We start from the raw sequence: 18,413 nt of genomic DNA on the forward strand, positions 1-18,413 counted from the left end.
AACTAGTTGGCTACACTAACTTTTCAAACAATTGCATTGCAATAGTTTAGGACACAGCTTAATTTGAGTTGATTTTACTTGAAACACAATGTGTACACACCTATTAACATAGAATTTTTTTAATGTTTGCATTGCTATACACAATATTTTATTTGTATATATTTATAAAACTTATTGAAAATCATTTTGAATGTCGTATATCTCATATTTCCAGTGGCATTTATTTATTTTAACAAGTTAATTTTCTTGTTTACAAAACTAATGTGTGTGCCTGTGTATGTGCACGTGTGAGAGACAGAGAGATGATAAATATTATTTTATATTTGAGGCAGAATACGAGGTTTGACAATTAAGTTCACGAACTGGTTGCAATGATGTTGCTAACCTTTTTTGATATAAGAGGGATTATTCATTATGAATTTCTACCAACTGGACAAAGAGTTAACCAAGTTTACTATTTGGAAGTGCTGAAAAGGCTGTGTGAAAAGTTAGATGACCTGAACGTTCTATCAACAATTCATGGCTCTTGCATCACGACAATGCACCAACTCACATGGCACTGTCTGTGAGGGAGTTTTTAGCCAGTAAACAAATCACTGTATTGGAACACCCTCCCTACTCACCTGATCTGGCCTCCAATGACTTCTTTCTTTACCTGAAGATAAAGGAAATATTGAAAGGAAGACATTTTGATGACATTCAGGACATCAAGGGTAATACAACGACAGCTCTGATGGCCATTCCAGAAAAAGAGTTTCCAAATTGCTTTGAAGGGTGGACTAGACACTGGCAACTGTGAATAGCTTCCCAAGGGGTGTACTTCAAAGGTGACTGTAGTGATATTCAGCAATGAGGTGTGTAGCGCTTTTTCTAGGATGAGTTCTTGAACTTAATTGTCAGACCTCGTATACATCAGATATCTATCACATGTTCTTGAAATGTAATTATTTAAAAGGTAAGTATAGTTTATTAAGCATATAAATATATTTTTTTTAAATATGAGTCAGAATTTTTGTCAGGGGTAGTAGCTTTTGAGAATATGAACAATCTATGAGGGCAAGAAACTTGGAGAGAGAACATACACACAAAAATGTTAATCCTAGAAGAGAAACTAGGTTACATAGTAAAACAACATCATAACTTCTCACAAATATTACATGGGCAAATATACATCTAGGTTCTTTATTTTTTCCCTCTTCACTCTCTTTAGGAGTACAAGAAAGCTCATCTGAATGAAACTGAAAATGAAAAGATAGAATGAATGCTATGGAAATTAAGAAATTCTAATTAGGAGAAGGGTAAAGATGGTATTCTCAAGAGAGCTTGGATACGCACAAGAATAGCACTATTTTTATACTATAAGAAACATTTCAATATACATTCAATGTAACCAGCCCTTTTACATGGTATTGTCATGAATTTATTTGCCTTATCAATGTATCTGATTTATACTCATCTCCCTGATGCATTTGTTTTCAACGTGAATGCTCTAAATTACCAGTAGCATCCAGTAATTCTGAGGCTCTAGGTGATGACTTCTTTTCTGCAGAGTGGCAAAATGATGGTTCATTCACCAGCCCACCCAAGCCCACCTGTAGTGGCTCTGTATTACTTGTGTACTGTACTCTTGTGTACTGTTTACAGAAAACAATTGCACGAATGTGAACTCTATCGTATATACTCTTTAATTGCTTTGCCGTACACTGTTTTCCTTGAGTGACTGCTAAAAGAGATTTGTCAAAAATGTAATCGAAAAGGCTGAGAACGTGTAAGACAATGCAATTTTCCCACTAAAGTAAGTACGTTATCTCATACACTGCATGTTAATATTAGGCTATCCCTTTGATTTCATCCCATTTTATTGAAAAATAGCAGCTTAACCATTATATTATTCTGACATTGTTTTAAATATACTCACCTGTGTCCTGAAATTTCCCCCCTTTTGTTTCTTTTTTTAAACACATACTTTAGGGACTAAAAGGACTGGTTTCAACATTTAAACTAATATTACTCAACATATCTATTTGTCATATTTTTAGTGCTTCTCTCTGGCACAATGTGTTATTGACAATGGCTGCCTATTATATAATTCACTTTGCTTCCCAGTGAGCACAAAGAGACACGAAACAGGGAGTAACTCATCTTAAACATTTTTGTATTGCCTTGTGTGTGAGAAAACTTGTCTATAGAGAAGAATATGGTGTAATCGGTTGAAATTGTATCTAATCAATGGTAATTCCATTAAACAGTTGACAACTACACATAGAATCAACAGTCTTGGTAACATTCAGGATTGCATTTTTGTGAGTGTGTGTTAATATTTTTATAAATAGTTCAGAATCATCCAATATATTTGTCTTTCCAATTTAGAAAAAGCTAATCTTGAGAAGCAGCAAAATAGGAACCATTGAAGTTTATCTGAGTAGTGAGTATGTCGTGCTGGAAAAGCTTTTAAAGTAGAGCTGTAGGCCTTTTTGTTGTCCACCCCCCCTTTCTTAAGTAAAATAAAATATAAGAGGTACAAAGACAATAAAGAATGTAAGATGTACTTGCCAAAGCAGAAGATTCAAGTAATGGTACATGTAGGATATGACAAATAATGATCATTACATATAGGCTTGTAAAAAATGTAACTTGCACAAAGTTTAGAAGGAGATTGGGGCAGACTCTCAGTAGCCATGACCCTAACCCCCAATGCAGTGTCTTCTATTTGCTTCCTCACATCACTGGCCTGCATGCAGACCTAGAGTTTTCATGGCAAAATTCTGAAAACCCACACATAGCAAGCAAGACCAACTTCATGTGTAATGTCTGCTTTCTTTGTACAGGCAGGTATCACTTTACATCTGAAACTCTGATTCAGATTTTATTCTGACTCGTGTGACTAGTCATGGTACCAGTGTAGGACAAATAGGGAGAATGCTAAAATTTAAAAACATATGCAGTGGGGGATTCAGAAAAGTATTTTCATATTTTTTTTTTGTCTTGAGATTCAGGATGACTGAGTTGTTTGAGATATCACAATAAAAAACTAATACTAAAAGGCCTATGAAATGCTAAATTAATGGGACTATATAATATTAACTAAAAGGACCTTTCACTAAGGTGTACCAGACAAATAATCAGACATTTATTTTATACCTAGAATGTGTATAATGGCCTCATCCAAAAAACATAATGTGGAAATAGTAAAATATTTAGAATACAAGGTGTGATCAAACAATATAGTAGATATTTAAATAAAAAAAATATTACAGTAAAAGAAACATTGCCATTAATCCCTCTCAAAATATTCCCTCTCGCTTTGAACACACTTATCCCATCATTCTTGCCACTTTCTGAAGCTGTTCTGGAAGTCTTTTTTTATGAGTGTCTAATCCATCCTCCATCATGACAATGCTCTGTGTCACACATAACTTCTAGTATAGCAATTTCTGTCAAATAAAAACTTTACAGTGTGTCCTCATCCACCTTATTCACCAGATCTGGCACCGTGCCATTTCTGGCTCTTCCCCAAAGTCAAAATGATTCAGGACATCGAGGCAGCCACGACAGCGCAACTAAAGATACTCATGAAAGAGGACTTCCAGAACTACTTCAGGAAGTGGTAAGAATGATTAAAAAAAAAAAAAAAGTGTGTTTGAAGTGAGGAGGAATATTTTGAGGGGGATTAATGGCAATGTGTCTTTTACGGTCATAAATTTAGTTTTAATTTAAATATTCATCATTTTTTTTATCATACCTTATAAATCTCAATGTAGTTTATTTATTCCATGAAATTACTTTGCTTGTGAAAAAGAAAATGTTAACTTTTCATGGTTAATTCTTTTTAATGTATGCTGAATACTAGAGAATTAAATATTGTATTTTAATGTACTGTTGTGATAAATCTCAAAAAATATATTGATGATTTTAATATGTTTAGAAATATTATAGATGAGGTTAAGCTGCACAGTGATTTCTAAGATTATCTGTACATTGATCTTTTTCCTACCAAAATTTTTGTAAAGAACGTACTTTTATTTGAAAAAAAGGTAACTTTCTTGTCTCATTTTGTTTAACTGGTTGATAAAGTATAGGTCTCAAGACAGGTGCTTCAACAGAAAACCATGAGATATCGAAAAAAGTGAAATTTTGTTTTAAAGATCATCTATAAGAATTTGAGCAACATGATGAATAGTTTGGCTTCTCAGCACATACAGTGAGTAAATATTTCTGCAATAATTCCAATAATTTCATCCCTGAGAGTACTACCTGATTTTACTTCTTTTTCTTTTCAGATTTCCCCCAGTGATAAATACACTGTAACATTAATGGTAAAAACGTGGTATTATACATTTGTCAAAACTTATAGAACGTACAACACAATAGTAAATGCTCATTTAAACTATGCACTTAAGTAAATAATGAATTATATCAGTTCATCAATTGCAGCAAATAAACCACACTGATGAAATACATTAATAATAGGGAGATTGTATGCAGGTGGAGAGGAGGCATATGAGAACTCTCTTTCTTTACTGTTCTTTTTTTTTTTTAACTATAAAACTGCTCTGAAAAACAAAACCTATTACTTAAAAATATAACATTACATTTTGAGAAAATAACATCCCTTGAGTATTATTTTCACTATACATCACTACATGATATTTTTGTAGAACAATGTGTTACCATTCATTTTTCACTTATTTTTGTTTTTAATAAGAGAGTGAAAAGAATATATTAATATGATTTGAGTTCCTACATATTCTTAGTTTTAAATTGATTATAATTTTAATATAAAAAGCTACACTTTGATTATTTTTTAAAAGTAGTACTTTGAAAAACTAGGATGATATCCTCAAGAAAAGTTTTATATTCCTTTTTTTAAAAAGGCATTTCTTTAAATACATGACCAGATACATATATATAGTTCCTACCTTGCTATACATATGCATATATAGTGTTAAATAGCATTGGTACTAATGCTTACAGAAAATTTGAATCTATTTGATCAACCTAGTGAATAAAAGTAAGAAGTCAATGCAATCTTGAGAGATGCCATCTGCATACACTAGTGGTGACGGGTATTGCTTCATATCTTCTTATTTGTGCCATGGCTTCTGGTCTCTTCCTTGGGTGCCTGACTGTGCAGTCAGGCTGGCTTTCCCTGGTCTGATTACTTCCTGATATCTGAAGTGTTCTTAAACAGCACACATTTTGCCTTGGTAGGACTGCAGTAACTGCATTTCTGCTGCTTTTGTTATTTTCCATTTCTCTCCCTAATTTAATTTGGTTTATCTATGAAATGCAGGGATTATTGAATACTGAAACACTTCTATGCAGCTATACTGAAACTCGTCCTCTAGACTAGAGGTATGCAAACTTAGTTGATCATCAAAACCACCTAAATGGTTTTGGAAAAACAGAGATTCTTATGCACTACCCAAGAACAAGTGAATCAATTATCTCCAGAAGTGGGATCTAGAAGCCTCCATTTTAATAAACACCTATATATGTGGTTATAGTTAGAAACCAATGCCTGAGAATGCAATCAACAACAGTGAGATATGTGTGTGTGTGATTAGTACCCTAAAACTCTACCTCATTAAGCAAGTATTCTATCTTCTAAGATTATTTCTCCTCTCCTAATATAAATATTTTCAGAGCAAATAATTGCTTTCTTAATCAGTTGACCTAGGCTTTATTCATTTTGCTATTGTATAGTACAGTTCATTATTAATTTTTGTTATTGCTACCAGGCCAGATACACATAACAGTGAATGTACAAAGCAGTTCTTTAGGTCACATCTTCTAATTCTTACAGAGTTCACAAGACAAGCAGATGGGGTTGACTTAAATGGTCTTAGAGAGGTTTTTCAACTCAAATCAACCCATCTTCTCAAATGTCCTATTAGCTATTAAATTATTTTCAGATGTTGTATGCATAAATACTGATATTTTCCCAGGCAACTTATTCTTCCTCTCTTTTCCAATGAATTCCCTATATCCGTAATTATTTTCTCTAACTTGAATGATTAATGATTAATAGGAAGTTTAAAAAGAATCAAAAGTGATCACTTTACAAATTCAAGGACAGACATAAAATAATGAGTTATGAATATTCAATTGCTTCTTTTGGAATCTAACTCTTTCTCGGTGAGTTCAGACACAGCCTCAAAACCTTCCTTTGCATCATAATTCTACAGAGTGTCACGGAAGTTGCAATCACCTTGCCATTGTCTTTCTGACAGAAAAATCAAGGCAAGTCCAATTGAGAAGAAAATAGAACTTTTGAGAAAGCTTTTATTATTGTTCATTGAAAACATTATGTGCAAAGTACTATGCCATGTGCTCAAAGATATTATTAATCTCTCACATATGTGTGAATGCCTGGCTGGTTCTGTAGCACAGAAAATGCTGGATGCTGGTTTTACCTGGACATATAATGTACATCAAGCTACATTAAATACACTGACAGTTCTTTACATGTGAAATAGGTTTGCATATTGACAAATAAACTTTTAAAATTATTTTTGTTTAATTGACTGGCAAATGTAATGGGGATACAAAGTTTAAAATATTTTTTTGCAGGGATTAACTTGTCAAATTCTTTTAGCGTCTGAATGGACTGAATAGTCATTGGGTTGAAACAACCAAAAGCATTTGTTTATCTAGTTTTTAAGAAAAGAGTCATTCATTTTCAAAAACATTTGTGAAATTAATTCTAGAAATCTGTAAACCCATCTAATGAATATCTTAATAGTTTTTCTTCTTAAAACCCTTCCCAATTATTTATTTCCCAATTAACAATCACATACAAATGGTGGCTTCCATATTTACGAGGGATATTCAATAATAGGCAGAAACTGAGCACTAAGGAGAAAAAAAGAAAAAGAAAAAAAGAAAGAAATAGAAAAAGCAAGTGTAGCAATCCAATACGTAATGGGCCACAAAACCCATAGGTGCAATGCATAATGGCCGTGGTGTCAGCAGCTCCCAACCCTCTATTCTGATGAATAGAAAAAGCCAATCACAAACTGTTTCCCAAAGCGATACAAGGAGCAATAGCTGTAAAATGGAGTCCCAACAGACTTCTTCCAACATGCAAATTAACGGCACTGAAAAGCAATGTACAGTAATCAGGTCCCATTTAGTATTGTAACATCAGCTGGGACACAATAGCTGCCTGTGTGTCCCTGGGACAGTTTGTATTGGTAATAGCCACCACATGAGTAATTAAGCACTTCAAACAGTCAACCATTTAAGCTGTCCTACAAGTTAAGAGTGAAAAGCTGGAACAAAGAGCAATAACAAGGAGAATTAGCCTTGATATCACTGGTCCACCCAAAAGCATACGTTCCTCTAAGTGAGAGCGGAGTGCAGGTCTCACCTGCATTTCGGATGTTTACTTCATTACCGTTCTACACATTTAACTAACATAGATCTCAAATATGCTTACGTGGAACTACAATAGTCATTGTGGTAACCTTTTTTCTCATTTTGTATTTTAAAATTATATAAATGTATCTTTAGTAACCAGTTAAAAATAGTCATCTAGTCACTGCTTCCAGGCTTGGTCCAGTGTTCTAACTGCACAGTTAATTTTAATATTTGCAAATTGACACGCCCTGGTGCTCTGTACAAACACACGTGATCAGGCCAGTGTTCTGAGAGTCTCTGCTTCCCAAGGTAACCATACACAGAAGCTTCAGAGAATCAGACTGAACCAGTTTCAACTTCTGGAGTTGAAGAGTGAAGATATTTTTCTTCAATGTGTCAGATACTACAAAGTATTACAATTCAAGTGTCTACAGTGGTCTGGAGCTTCTTTCAAAGGGAAGAGACTGTTTCCAAAATTTCTATCTTATCCCTGATACTGAAACGATGTACTCTCTCGATTGCGATGGAACAAAATGAAAGACAGTTGCTTCACTGTTTGAAGACTGTGATTCTATTTATCCTCAGCCCTCACTCCTCAAGGCTAAATAATTTAAATCCCTTTAGTCTTTCTACATATCTGTCTCTAAAGTGCTTCATCATTTTTGTGTCTGTCCTCTGAACCCTTTCTAATTTATTCACATCATGCAGCTGCATTGATATTTTAGCATGGCCTTTGATCCACAGCAATCCTGCCAGGTCACTATGGTCAGTGTTTCCTCTAATTTTTTCCAGCCATGTATAGGCTGGGTGACAAGGGAGCTGCTGGGAGGGTTGGGTCAGGTCAGGGTGTCAGTGGGGTTACTTACTCACCTGTATCTCGTAGCTGGGACAAGACTGGGGACCCGTAGACCTTCCTGAGGCTTCAGACCTGCTATAAATGATGTATGAGACTTTCTTACAGTCACTTCTGAGTTACCCTCAAGGGAATGAAACTTTACCAACTGTTTTATGGATGTTCAAGTTAAAGAGTATAGCGACCCGTAGGACTTCACAGATGTCAGCCATCACAAAAATTCTTAAACTTATCTTTAACCTCACTATTAAATATTCAGCCTCCTGCTAAGCAGCCAGAAATTTAGCTTTGAAGATTTTGCTTGTAATACATAACAGTTGGGGACTTTTCAGGTGTCTTTGTAGGGAAACAAGAAAATGGTAATTAATTTTAATTTCTCTAATGCCCTCTTTAGCTGTTAGATGAGTCAGACTCCAAGTAATAGTTGTAATTTTCACATTATTTCACTCAATTGTCTGGAACTTCAAGATCTACTATCTTCTCCCTGTCAATATGTAGCCCAAAGCAATTGAGCAAATGATATTAAAGCTGAGTCTGGTTTTTTGTCTGACTACAGGTAGCCTAATGTTATCCCACATTAAGGCAAGAAAGGGAATGGGATAGAGATAAGCTTATCAAAACAAAAGAGTCACAGGAAAATTAGTTGAGGGCAAGATTAAGAGTGGGTGGGGAAGACACATAGGGAGATTCCAGAGAAAAGTCAGCCCAGATAGCAGACAAAGGCAATCTGTGCCTATCTAAGGCTTGTGAGTTGAGGAAAGCAAACATGTAGAACACAAGTTTTAGGAAAAGAGGGCAGAGTGAAGCAATAGGGCCAATCTGTGCACTGAATGGATTGAAAATCACACTGAACGCCATTGCATGAAACAGAAGAGGTATTGTGCCACCAACCAAAAATATTAAGAAGCAAGATGTTAGGATTAATTATGGATATTTTGCTTCTGTGGCTCTCACATTTCAGTGAGGTCAACTAGAAATTTTCCGAAGATTGCCCCTTCTCCTGAGATGGTAAACAATTTCTTTCAATGCGTTTGTTACCTGGCCATGGCCAACCAGTTCCTGGGCAACCAGTTTAAAACTCTTTGCAATATTCCCATGAAAACTGCATGCTATTGCTGACTTGTAAACATTAATATAGTTGGAGAAAGGCTGAGAGATTTTCTTTCATAGTATCAGCTAAACTATGATGTATGTTTATTTATCTAGAGCCCATATGTTCCATAATATCATCATATTAGCTGAGAATCTGATGAGTGTAAATAGAAAAAGAAAGAAATAGAAGTGTAAACAAAGAGACAAAATGATCCAGTAACAAGGGATTGTATTGGGGTCAAAGATACCTCCCATCACTGGGAAATAAAAGTCAAAACAATTGTGTAATAGAGACTCGAAAAGCCTTGCTCAGCATTAGATTAAAACTTGCTATCCCACTTGACTTGTTTTATAAGATAATTAAATTAGATCCTAAACAATCGATCTAAACATTTTTTTTGCGTAAGAAGAACTGCATGTTCTCTTCTGTTTTCAATTATTTTTACTGCATAATTTTATTTTTCTACATTATATCTAATTTCACTATAAACATAAAAAGCTAATAATACCTGTATCTTTGTTCTAATGAGAGGGAGAAGGACTCTTTAGAATGAATTTTTTTTTATAAGGCAATTTCTATCTTCTTACCCAACACAGGATTTCTTAGAGTAGATGCAATATTATTTTTATACTGAAAACTACTAAACGCTTTGATTTCGATTAGTCCATAAAGATTACTGGGCAGCATATTAGTTCCTAACAAAACAAAGATGGTTGAGAAAACTAAAGCAAAATGTCAATGCAATACATGCTAATATTCATTCTATAATAAAAATATTAAAATTTTAAGGGCTAGTAAATTGAGATGTTTATATAATTTCTTCATATTGGCACCTATGCTTTTAATGAAATATTCATCTTGCTCCTATCCTGGAGTCCTTTAAACATACTACAATGGAACTTCACTAGTTATCATGAGAGAAGAAATAATTTAACTGTGACTATTAGATTAATACATGCAGAACTACATTTTTTTTTTTCAAAATACATGTTTTGAGATCAAAGCAAACTAAAAGTCCATTATGGAAAAGGAAAGAGTTTCCCTTTGAAAGAACAGGGAGGGGTTAATCTGAAGATCCGGTCCAGATGGATTACTATTTTGTTCACCCAAAATTCAAACAGACTATTCAATGGGGGATTTCAACCAAATTACGAGCAAAATAGCTTTTCCAATTTCATATGATTTATCGGGTGAAAACATAGTTTGCATGGCCATATGAATTGGTTTCATTTGATACTCATAATTAAAATATTTTCTCCATTTATTAGATGATTGTTTTAAAAATATGTTTATCAGAAGTTTGAAGAAGGGTTCAGACTATGGAAGTGTTCTCAAGTTCTGACTCCCTTACTTGAATATACAAGAGTGCCCATGGTCTCACCTCCGCCTATATTCCTAGTATTATTTACTCCATTTCCACCAATGCTGATCCAGTGCTGACCATGCAAATTATCTGCATGTATTGGACTGTCTCACATAACTTTTCCGTCAATACTTTATCCATGCCGATCCATCTGGTTGAAACACATTTCTTCCGCCTTGTTCATATTTATTCATAATTGTTTATTTGTATTTGCTAGATATTTATTCCTATTTGCTATAACTGTCATATCCTTTCATGATCCTGGTTATCATGGTATTTTCTACAGAATAATGTCATAGTTACTATTACTATTATTATCATTTTCTCATTTAAGTGTTTTCATGAAAGTCAGAGGACATACCATATTTGTCCTTGAGTCTACAGGGAGTAGCCCATTGGTTTGTTGAAAAAAATCAATGAATAATTAACGCTATGTGCCTTAAATTTCATAAAGTGTCAAATGACACAGTAAGTGGAAAGCATGTTGTAAAATACAGTAAAATATTTTCATTACTATTTATTTATTTAGTATTTATTTATACTCCAAGCAATTGTTTGAAATCATCTTGCTAGTTTACTTATTAAAAAATAGTTTTGAGAATTTATTACCAAACCATTGCCTGCTTTTTACCATAAGCTCACAACATGCATGGGATTATCAGCTATCTCACTAGGATAATGAAAACTTTAGAACATGTCAAATTTTGAATGGAATTGAAAAAAAATCTCAGGAATATGAAATGCAAAATGGAGGTGTTAAGACCTGTTCTTTGGTAGGAAGCCAATAAGAGCATATTCATTTTTAATTCTAAATAACGCACTAGGACACCTAGGAATATATAATTAGAATACAGTAGAAATTACACAAAAAATAATTATGTTACTTATAAAATTTAACATATAGGGTTATGTTCTTATTTAAATGAATCATGATCATCACAACGATCTTTTATCCATGTCGGAATAAAAAGCAATCATGGAAGTCAAACTGTGGTAGGTGGTACATTTTCCAGTTAAATAATGCAACACACCCGCCTCCTGGGTATCTAGAGTAGAAATGAGAATAAACAAAGTGTAAATGGATGCAGAAATGTGACTTCTGGGATTTTAAAGACAGGAAACATAGCTGCTCACACAATTCCTCTAGTGAAAATCCTTATGGCAACTGTACAGTACGCAGCTTCTAGACACTTTGCCATAAATGTAGATGTATGTTTTTTCAAGGGAAGAGTCTGTGTGCAAGCAACATTTTATTTCTCTCTTTTCCCATTAATGATTTCCTTGTATTTCTACTGCTTTACCATCTACTCTCCTCTGAATTACCTATCACCTTCCAGGATTACTTGATTAAAAACCTATAGACTTTTTTTTTTTTTTACCTTTCTTTTATACAAATTTACGTGATCGTACAAAAACAAGTAAGTAGGTATCTTTATAAATAAGTGAAATAATGTTTTGGGTTTGTGCTTTTTTTTTTTATTGTTTGGTGATTACATGTTCATGACCAATGCATCCATGAAAATGCCAGCTAGGCATGGTTAGGTGTGTGGTTTTTTTTTTGGTTGGTAAACATCCTATTATCAATACTTGTTGACATAATCTGCCTTCCCTGGAATAGCTCTTCCAAATTTTTTCTCTTCACAAGATCCCATCCATATTCATGTTACTTTTCACTCCTCTCCCTTAGTCCCTTAATCTTGATCCTTCCTCCCAGAAATGGAAGAAAGAAAAAGTAGATAACAATTTCTGTCCACTGCTAGTTCATTTAATTTAATTGTCAATGTTTAAAGTATAAATGTACTTAGAGATGCACACTTTGGCTGAATGCTGAATGGACGCGTGTTAAAATTAATACTTATAGGAAACCCATGCAGAAGACAAATATCATCATCATACAATGAATTCAAAGACCGAAGAATAAATCTGATGTTATACAAAACACAACATTTATTAATATTATTATTAACATTGTAATAGTTAATTACTTTTTGAAAAAACTGACATAATGGACAGCTAATCATTTCTCAGATCTCTTAGCTGCTAGCTTGCCTCTGTCTTTCCTATGCTGAATGCTTACAATGCTAAATAGATGCTTCCTTTCACTGGAGGTCAGTTATGAAGCACATTATGTTTTTGGTTCACGCAGCCCAGATAGATTACGGCTCATGGTAATAATATCACCAAAGCAGTAAGATGTCTTTTCTGAAACTCTCATAGCATTTGATTTAAAGAAAGGGTATTTTCTTTAATGGTAGTAATACACAACAATTCCCATATAGAAAAAATATATATATTATTCAATTAATATTTTAGCTTCAAAAAGAATCACATGTTCTTCAGAGTTATTGAACTAATGTGCTTGTTCCTAATATTTGTATAATTTATCAGCCTATTTTTTATATTTTCAATGCATTTTAAGTTTATTACTAATATTTTTGGTACATAGAATTATCAATGATTGAAGTCATTATTAATTGTAATATTTTACTGCTTTAATATTAAATATACAAGGTACGACAATTAAGTTCATGAACTTGTTGCACCAGTGTTGCTAATCTTCTTTGATATCAGAGGAATTATTCTTTATGAATTTGTTCCAATTGGACAAACAGTTAGCCAAGTTTATTATTTGGAAGTGATGAAAAAGACTGAAAAAATTAGACGACCTGAACTTTTCGCCAACAATTCATGACTCTTGCATCACGACAATGCACCAGCTCACACGGCACTGTCTGTGAGGGAGTTTTTAGCCAGTAAACAAGTAACTGTATTAGAACACCCTCCCTACTCACCTGCTCTGGCCCCCAATGACTTTTTTCTTTACCGGAAAATAAAGGAAATATTGAAAGGAAGGCATTTTAATGACATTCAGGACATCAAGGGTAATACGACGACCGCTCTGATGACCATTCCAGAAAAAAAGTTCCAAAACTGCTTTGGAGGGTGGACTAGGCACTGGCATTGGTGCATAGTTTCCCAAGGGGAGCACTTTGAAGGTGACTGTAGTGATATTCAGCTATGAGGTGTGTAGCCCTTTTTCACGAACTTAATTGTTAGACCTCATCCATCTAGACTTCCACTGACTCATAGAATTTCAATATATAATACACACTGGAAGTATTTTTACTATATTATGAATCTATATTTAAAGTGGATATTCACATATTACAATACTTTTCAAAGCTAGGAAGGCTGGTTTTAATCACCGGCATTTTAATGCTAGTTAGATGAGGAGAAGTATTTACCCTAACATATCACTCTCTCATTGACCCCAGACAGGGTCAGTGAAGTGGGTGCTCAAAGGCTGAGATCAAAGTTAAAAAATGATAGCTGTCATCAATGACTTTGTCCCTGGATAATGAAAAACAAAAACAAAAACATCCACTCCCCTTGAGGCTCTGCAGAAAGTCCCTACCATACTGTTTTCTATTCACCCCCGGTGTGCCTCTGTCTTCACTCTTCCTCTTCTTTTATTTTAATCTAGCAGAAATGAACCTCTTCTTTTTTACTTACTAAAGTGGTCCAAAAGCCATTCTCTCTTCTGTGTGTGTTTAAGTACTGTTCCCTCTATTCTTTTATACAATTACCCTTACCCTTTCTGACAAATCACTTTATTTCCCTTTAAATAAAAATAAGCTCAGATCACCCCTATGTAATAAATGATTAGTTCTGAATCGAAAATACTCTCAAGTCACCACTCTTTATCTCCAGACTTCGTCAAACATTTTGTTAAAAATAGTTTTCATGTTCTGTCTTCAGTTCATCATCATCTGTTATCTCTTACTACCTTGAGATTAGCTTCTATCTGAAAGATGGCTGACCCTTTTTAAAAATTACCCACACAAATACATATTTATAATTTACATAAATGCATACAGGTACATACTGTTATAGCAACTCCTTTAGTTCAGTCTTTTAATCTTTTTTTTTTTCCCTTCAGTTTGCTACTACCTTCATAATCCACGCTGCTGTTCACTCCATATATTCATCTGAATTGTTTCTCCATGGTCACATAATATTCTCTCTCTTTCTCTCTCTGTCTCTACCTCCCTCTCTCTCACACATATGTACATATTAACATGCACACACATATAACTAAATATATCTACACATATATTTAATGTTTCATTTAGTGAGTGTTCCCTTTAAAAACTATTATCATACTATCCACATGTTTCAGGATCTTGCCTTTCTCAGGCAAAACATCCGTAGGTAAATTTCCCGGCATCCAAATCTGTCACTCACTCTGTTAATTCAATATAGTATGCTACATTCATTTAACCATTCTACAGATGGGGGGAGGTGAAAGTCTGCAGGATTCCCTCTTCTTTTTTTTTTTCTTTCCATTATCAATCATGCTGCAATAAACATCTTTATACATATATACTTAGGTTGTGGTGTTTTTATTCTGAGTGATATCAAAGTATTTAGCAACTCATGTGGTGTGAGAAACACTCATAGCCATAGACACTAATGGTAAAGACCTCGCTGGTGTGAAACAGCTTCATTTCTGTGGAATAGATTTGCATGAATGGGATGGCTGGATCAAAGGCTAAGTTCATTTGTAATTCTAATCAATGCTTCCAAATTGCTTCCCATAAAGCCTACAATAATTCATACATCATTCAAGAATCAAAGATAGTACTCCTTTATGAACATTTCCACTCTCAGTTCTGCTGCACAGAGCTGGGGGGCTAGAGGAATAGGGGGGTGTGAGAGGAGGGTGAGGAGTAGAAGGGAATTGTGCCTCCCAAGCTCTGCTGGGCTGTTTCATGACCCCCCAAGACACGCCCCCCCAACACACACACACACACACACACACACACACACACACACACACACACCACACACTCAGGGTCTGGAAGCTGCTGCTGCCTGGTCTGCTGAAGCCAAGGTGATACCTTTCATTTGAAACCCAGCAGGCAGTTCTCATGATCTCTGATTTGCCTTCCCAGGTCATTCTCTCTCTGTCTTGAAGAAGAGCACACATTCACAGCCAAATGGCAATATGGTCTGGTCTCCTCAGATCTAATAAATCTGGCAGCCGTCCTTCATTTTGTCTGGTCTCCATCCCCGTCACTTAAAACTGGCAGTGTTTCTGCTGCTGTGACTCATTACGTCTACGGTCCACACACTTATCAAATGCTTGTTCAGCCACATCCTTAGTGTTCTCTTCCAAAAATACTTTCTCATCTTTTGCAATATGGTTAGGCTGAGAATTTCCCAAATCTGTAAGTTCCACTTCCTTTTTATCTAACAATTCCTTCTTCGATTCATTGCTCCCTTCTCACATTTTACTACAAGCAGGCAAGAGAAACCAAGCCACTCCTTCAACATTTGCTTAGAACTCTCCTTGGTTAAATACCCAATTTCATCTCTCACAATTTCTACCTTCCACAAAACACTAGAACAGGAACACAATGAGCCAAGTCCTTAGACACTTTACAACAAAGATCACCTTTTCTCCATTGTCCAATAACAAGTCTCATTCCCATTTGAGACCTCACCAAAATGCCCTTTACCATCCATACTTCTAAAAAACAAAATTTTACAAATTTATCAAAATTCATGTCTACTCCAAAACACTCCATTGTTAATTGTAGCAATTTTTACTGTGCCTATTATGTTTTCTAGATAGCATATAATTATGACATCCACAATTTAAAAAACTAAAACATTGTATCTTCTTTCCCAAAGTTTATACTTTCTTTTATTTCCTTATCTTATTGAATTTAATTTTTATTGAAATCAAATTGGAACCTCACATATAAAAATGAAATTCTAATAATTTCATTAAGACTCCATTAAAATATCACTGAAGTACAATGACAAGATGCCTATGTCTGCCCATCTCTTTATATTTAATTAATATGATATTAGTGATTTTTTCTAATTATAATAACGCTCACTGTATTTTTCTGTAAACAGGCTTAATAACAAAGGAGTTTCTTTCTCATCTTCCTTTGCATCTAGAAACCACCTGCGTAACTCGGAGTCTACCAGTCAGAAGCATCTTCATATCCATGAGTTTTGGAAGCAGTTAATATGAGTAATAACGTCTTTATAGGGAGACTAAAAGTGCAATGGTACTCAGTTTTTTCAATGATGGCAAAAGTGATTCTGCAGCGTAGTCCTGAAATTCATAGCTGCTTAAAGGCAGTGACAGTGTAATTTGCATTTAGAAAGATCACTCAGTTGTTGACATGTTTCCTGGTTATATGTTTTTGTACTCTGGCTTTTTATCTTTTTAAGAGATGTACTAACTATTCATTACTCTTTAATAAATGTGTTTCTTATTTAAACTGGCCAGAAACTATTTTTTTGCTCATACCTCACAATTCTGTGCAACATGATGACTGAAAACAAGAAAGGATGCAAAGAACCCTGAAGGAAATGGGCATTTAGGATTGATTTTCTTAACTGGTTTGGATTGGAGGCAGTAGGATACAGTTTATACTTGCTATGGTCTGAGTGTGATCCCTCCAGAATATACATGTTGAAAATGTAAAGGCCAATGTGATAGTACAGAGGTGGGGCCTCTGGGAGATGATTAGGTCCTGAGGGCAGAGACCTCCTGAATGGGATGGCTGCCCTGATGAAAGAGGTCTTGGAGAGATCTTCAGACACTTCTGCCTCTTTTTTTTTTTTTTCGTCCTTTCTTAAATATATATATTTTTTTATTTTTCAATTACAGTTGACATATAATGTTAGTTTCAGGTGTACAACATAGTGTTTAGACATTCATATAACTTACAAAGTGATCACCCTGATAAATGTAGTACCTATCTGACACCATACATAGTTATTATCATATCATCGACTATATTCCTATACTATACTCTTCTGCCTCTTGAAGATACAACAAAAAGTCTGCGACCCAGAAGAGGGCTCTCACTTGGCCATGGTAGCACCCTGATCTTGGACTTCCAGCTTCTATAACCGTGAGGAATAAATCTCTGTTGTGTATAAAATACCCAAGCTGAGGTATTTTGTTTTAGCAGCCCAAATGGACAAAGACAATACTAGAATACAGGAACCTAGTAGTCTGTGATTGAACTTGCCTTCCAGGAAATTTTCACTTTATAGAAACCAAGTTACAAGTTTTTGGCCGACTAAATGGCTGCTATTGTAGCATAGATCATTGTGAAGTACACAAGACATATATATGAACTACTGGGTTGACCAGTTGCTTTGAATAGTACTGAGGCATTTAAAGAACATGTTACAGTTCAGATTCTTCGTTGCAGTAACATCAGGCTTCCTTAAAATGATACATTTACATCATTTCATTGTAAGGATAATACAAACCGTATCTATGGTAGAAACCTCTGGATTGATGATTTTCAGTGGCTGAATTCAGAATTTCACGAGGTCTCTATGGGAAAATTAAGTTTATTATGGGAAAGTGAGGCCTAAAATTGGAATGTAGCTAAGTGAGAGAATGTAAATGACTCAGAGTCCCCAAGTCCCATGGGCCTCTTCTCCATTCCTATCTTTCAAGGCTGCTTTGACTTCTTCAAATCCCTGTAATGACTCTCCCTGAGGCAATTATCCTGCAAGAAAAAGTTAATTCTTATACACCATTTTCTCTAGTACTCATTCCCTTTAGATCCTGGGGGCCAATTACATGATCAAACCCAGAACAAGATATATACTGTGTTTCCCCGAAAATAAGACCTAGCCAGACCATCAGCTCTAATGAGTCTTTTGGAGCAAAAATTAATATAAGGCCCGATCTTATT

Source organism: Rhinolophus ferrumequinum, chromosome 4 (assembly GCF_004115265.2).
Source record: "Rhinolophus ferrumequinum isolate MPI-CBG mRhiFer1 chromosome 4, mRhiFer1_v1.p, whole genome shotgun sequence".
NCBI lineage: Eukaryota > Metazoa > Chordata > Mammalia > Chiroptera > Rhinolophidae > Rhinolophus > Rhinolophus ferrumequinum.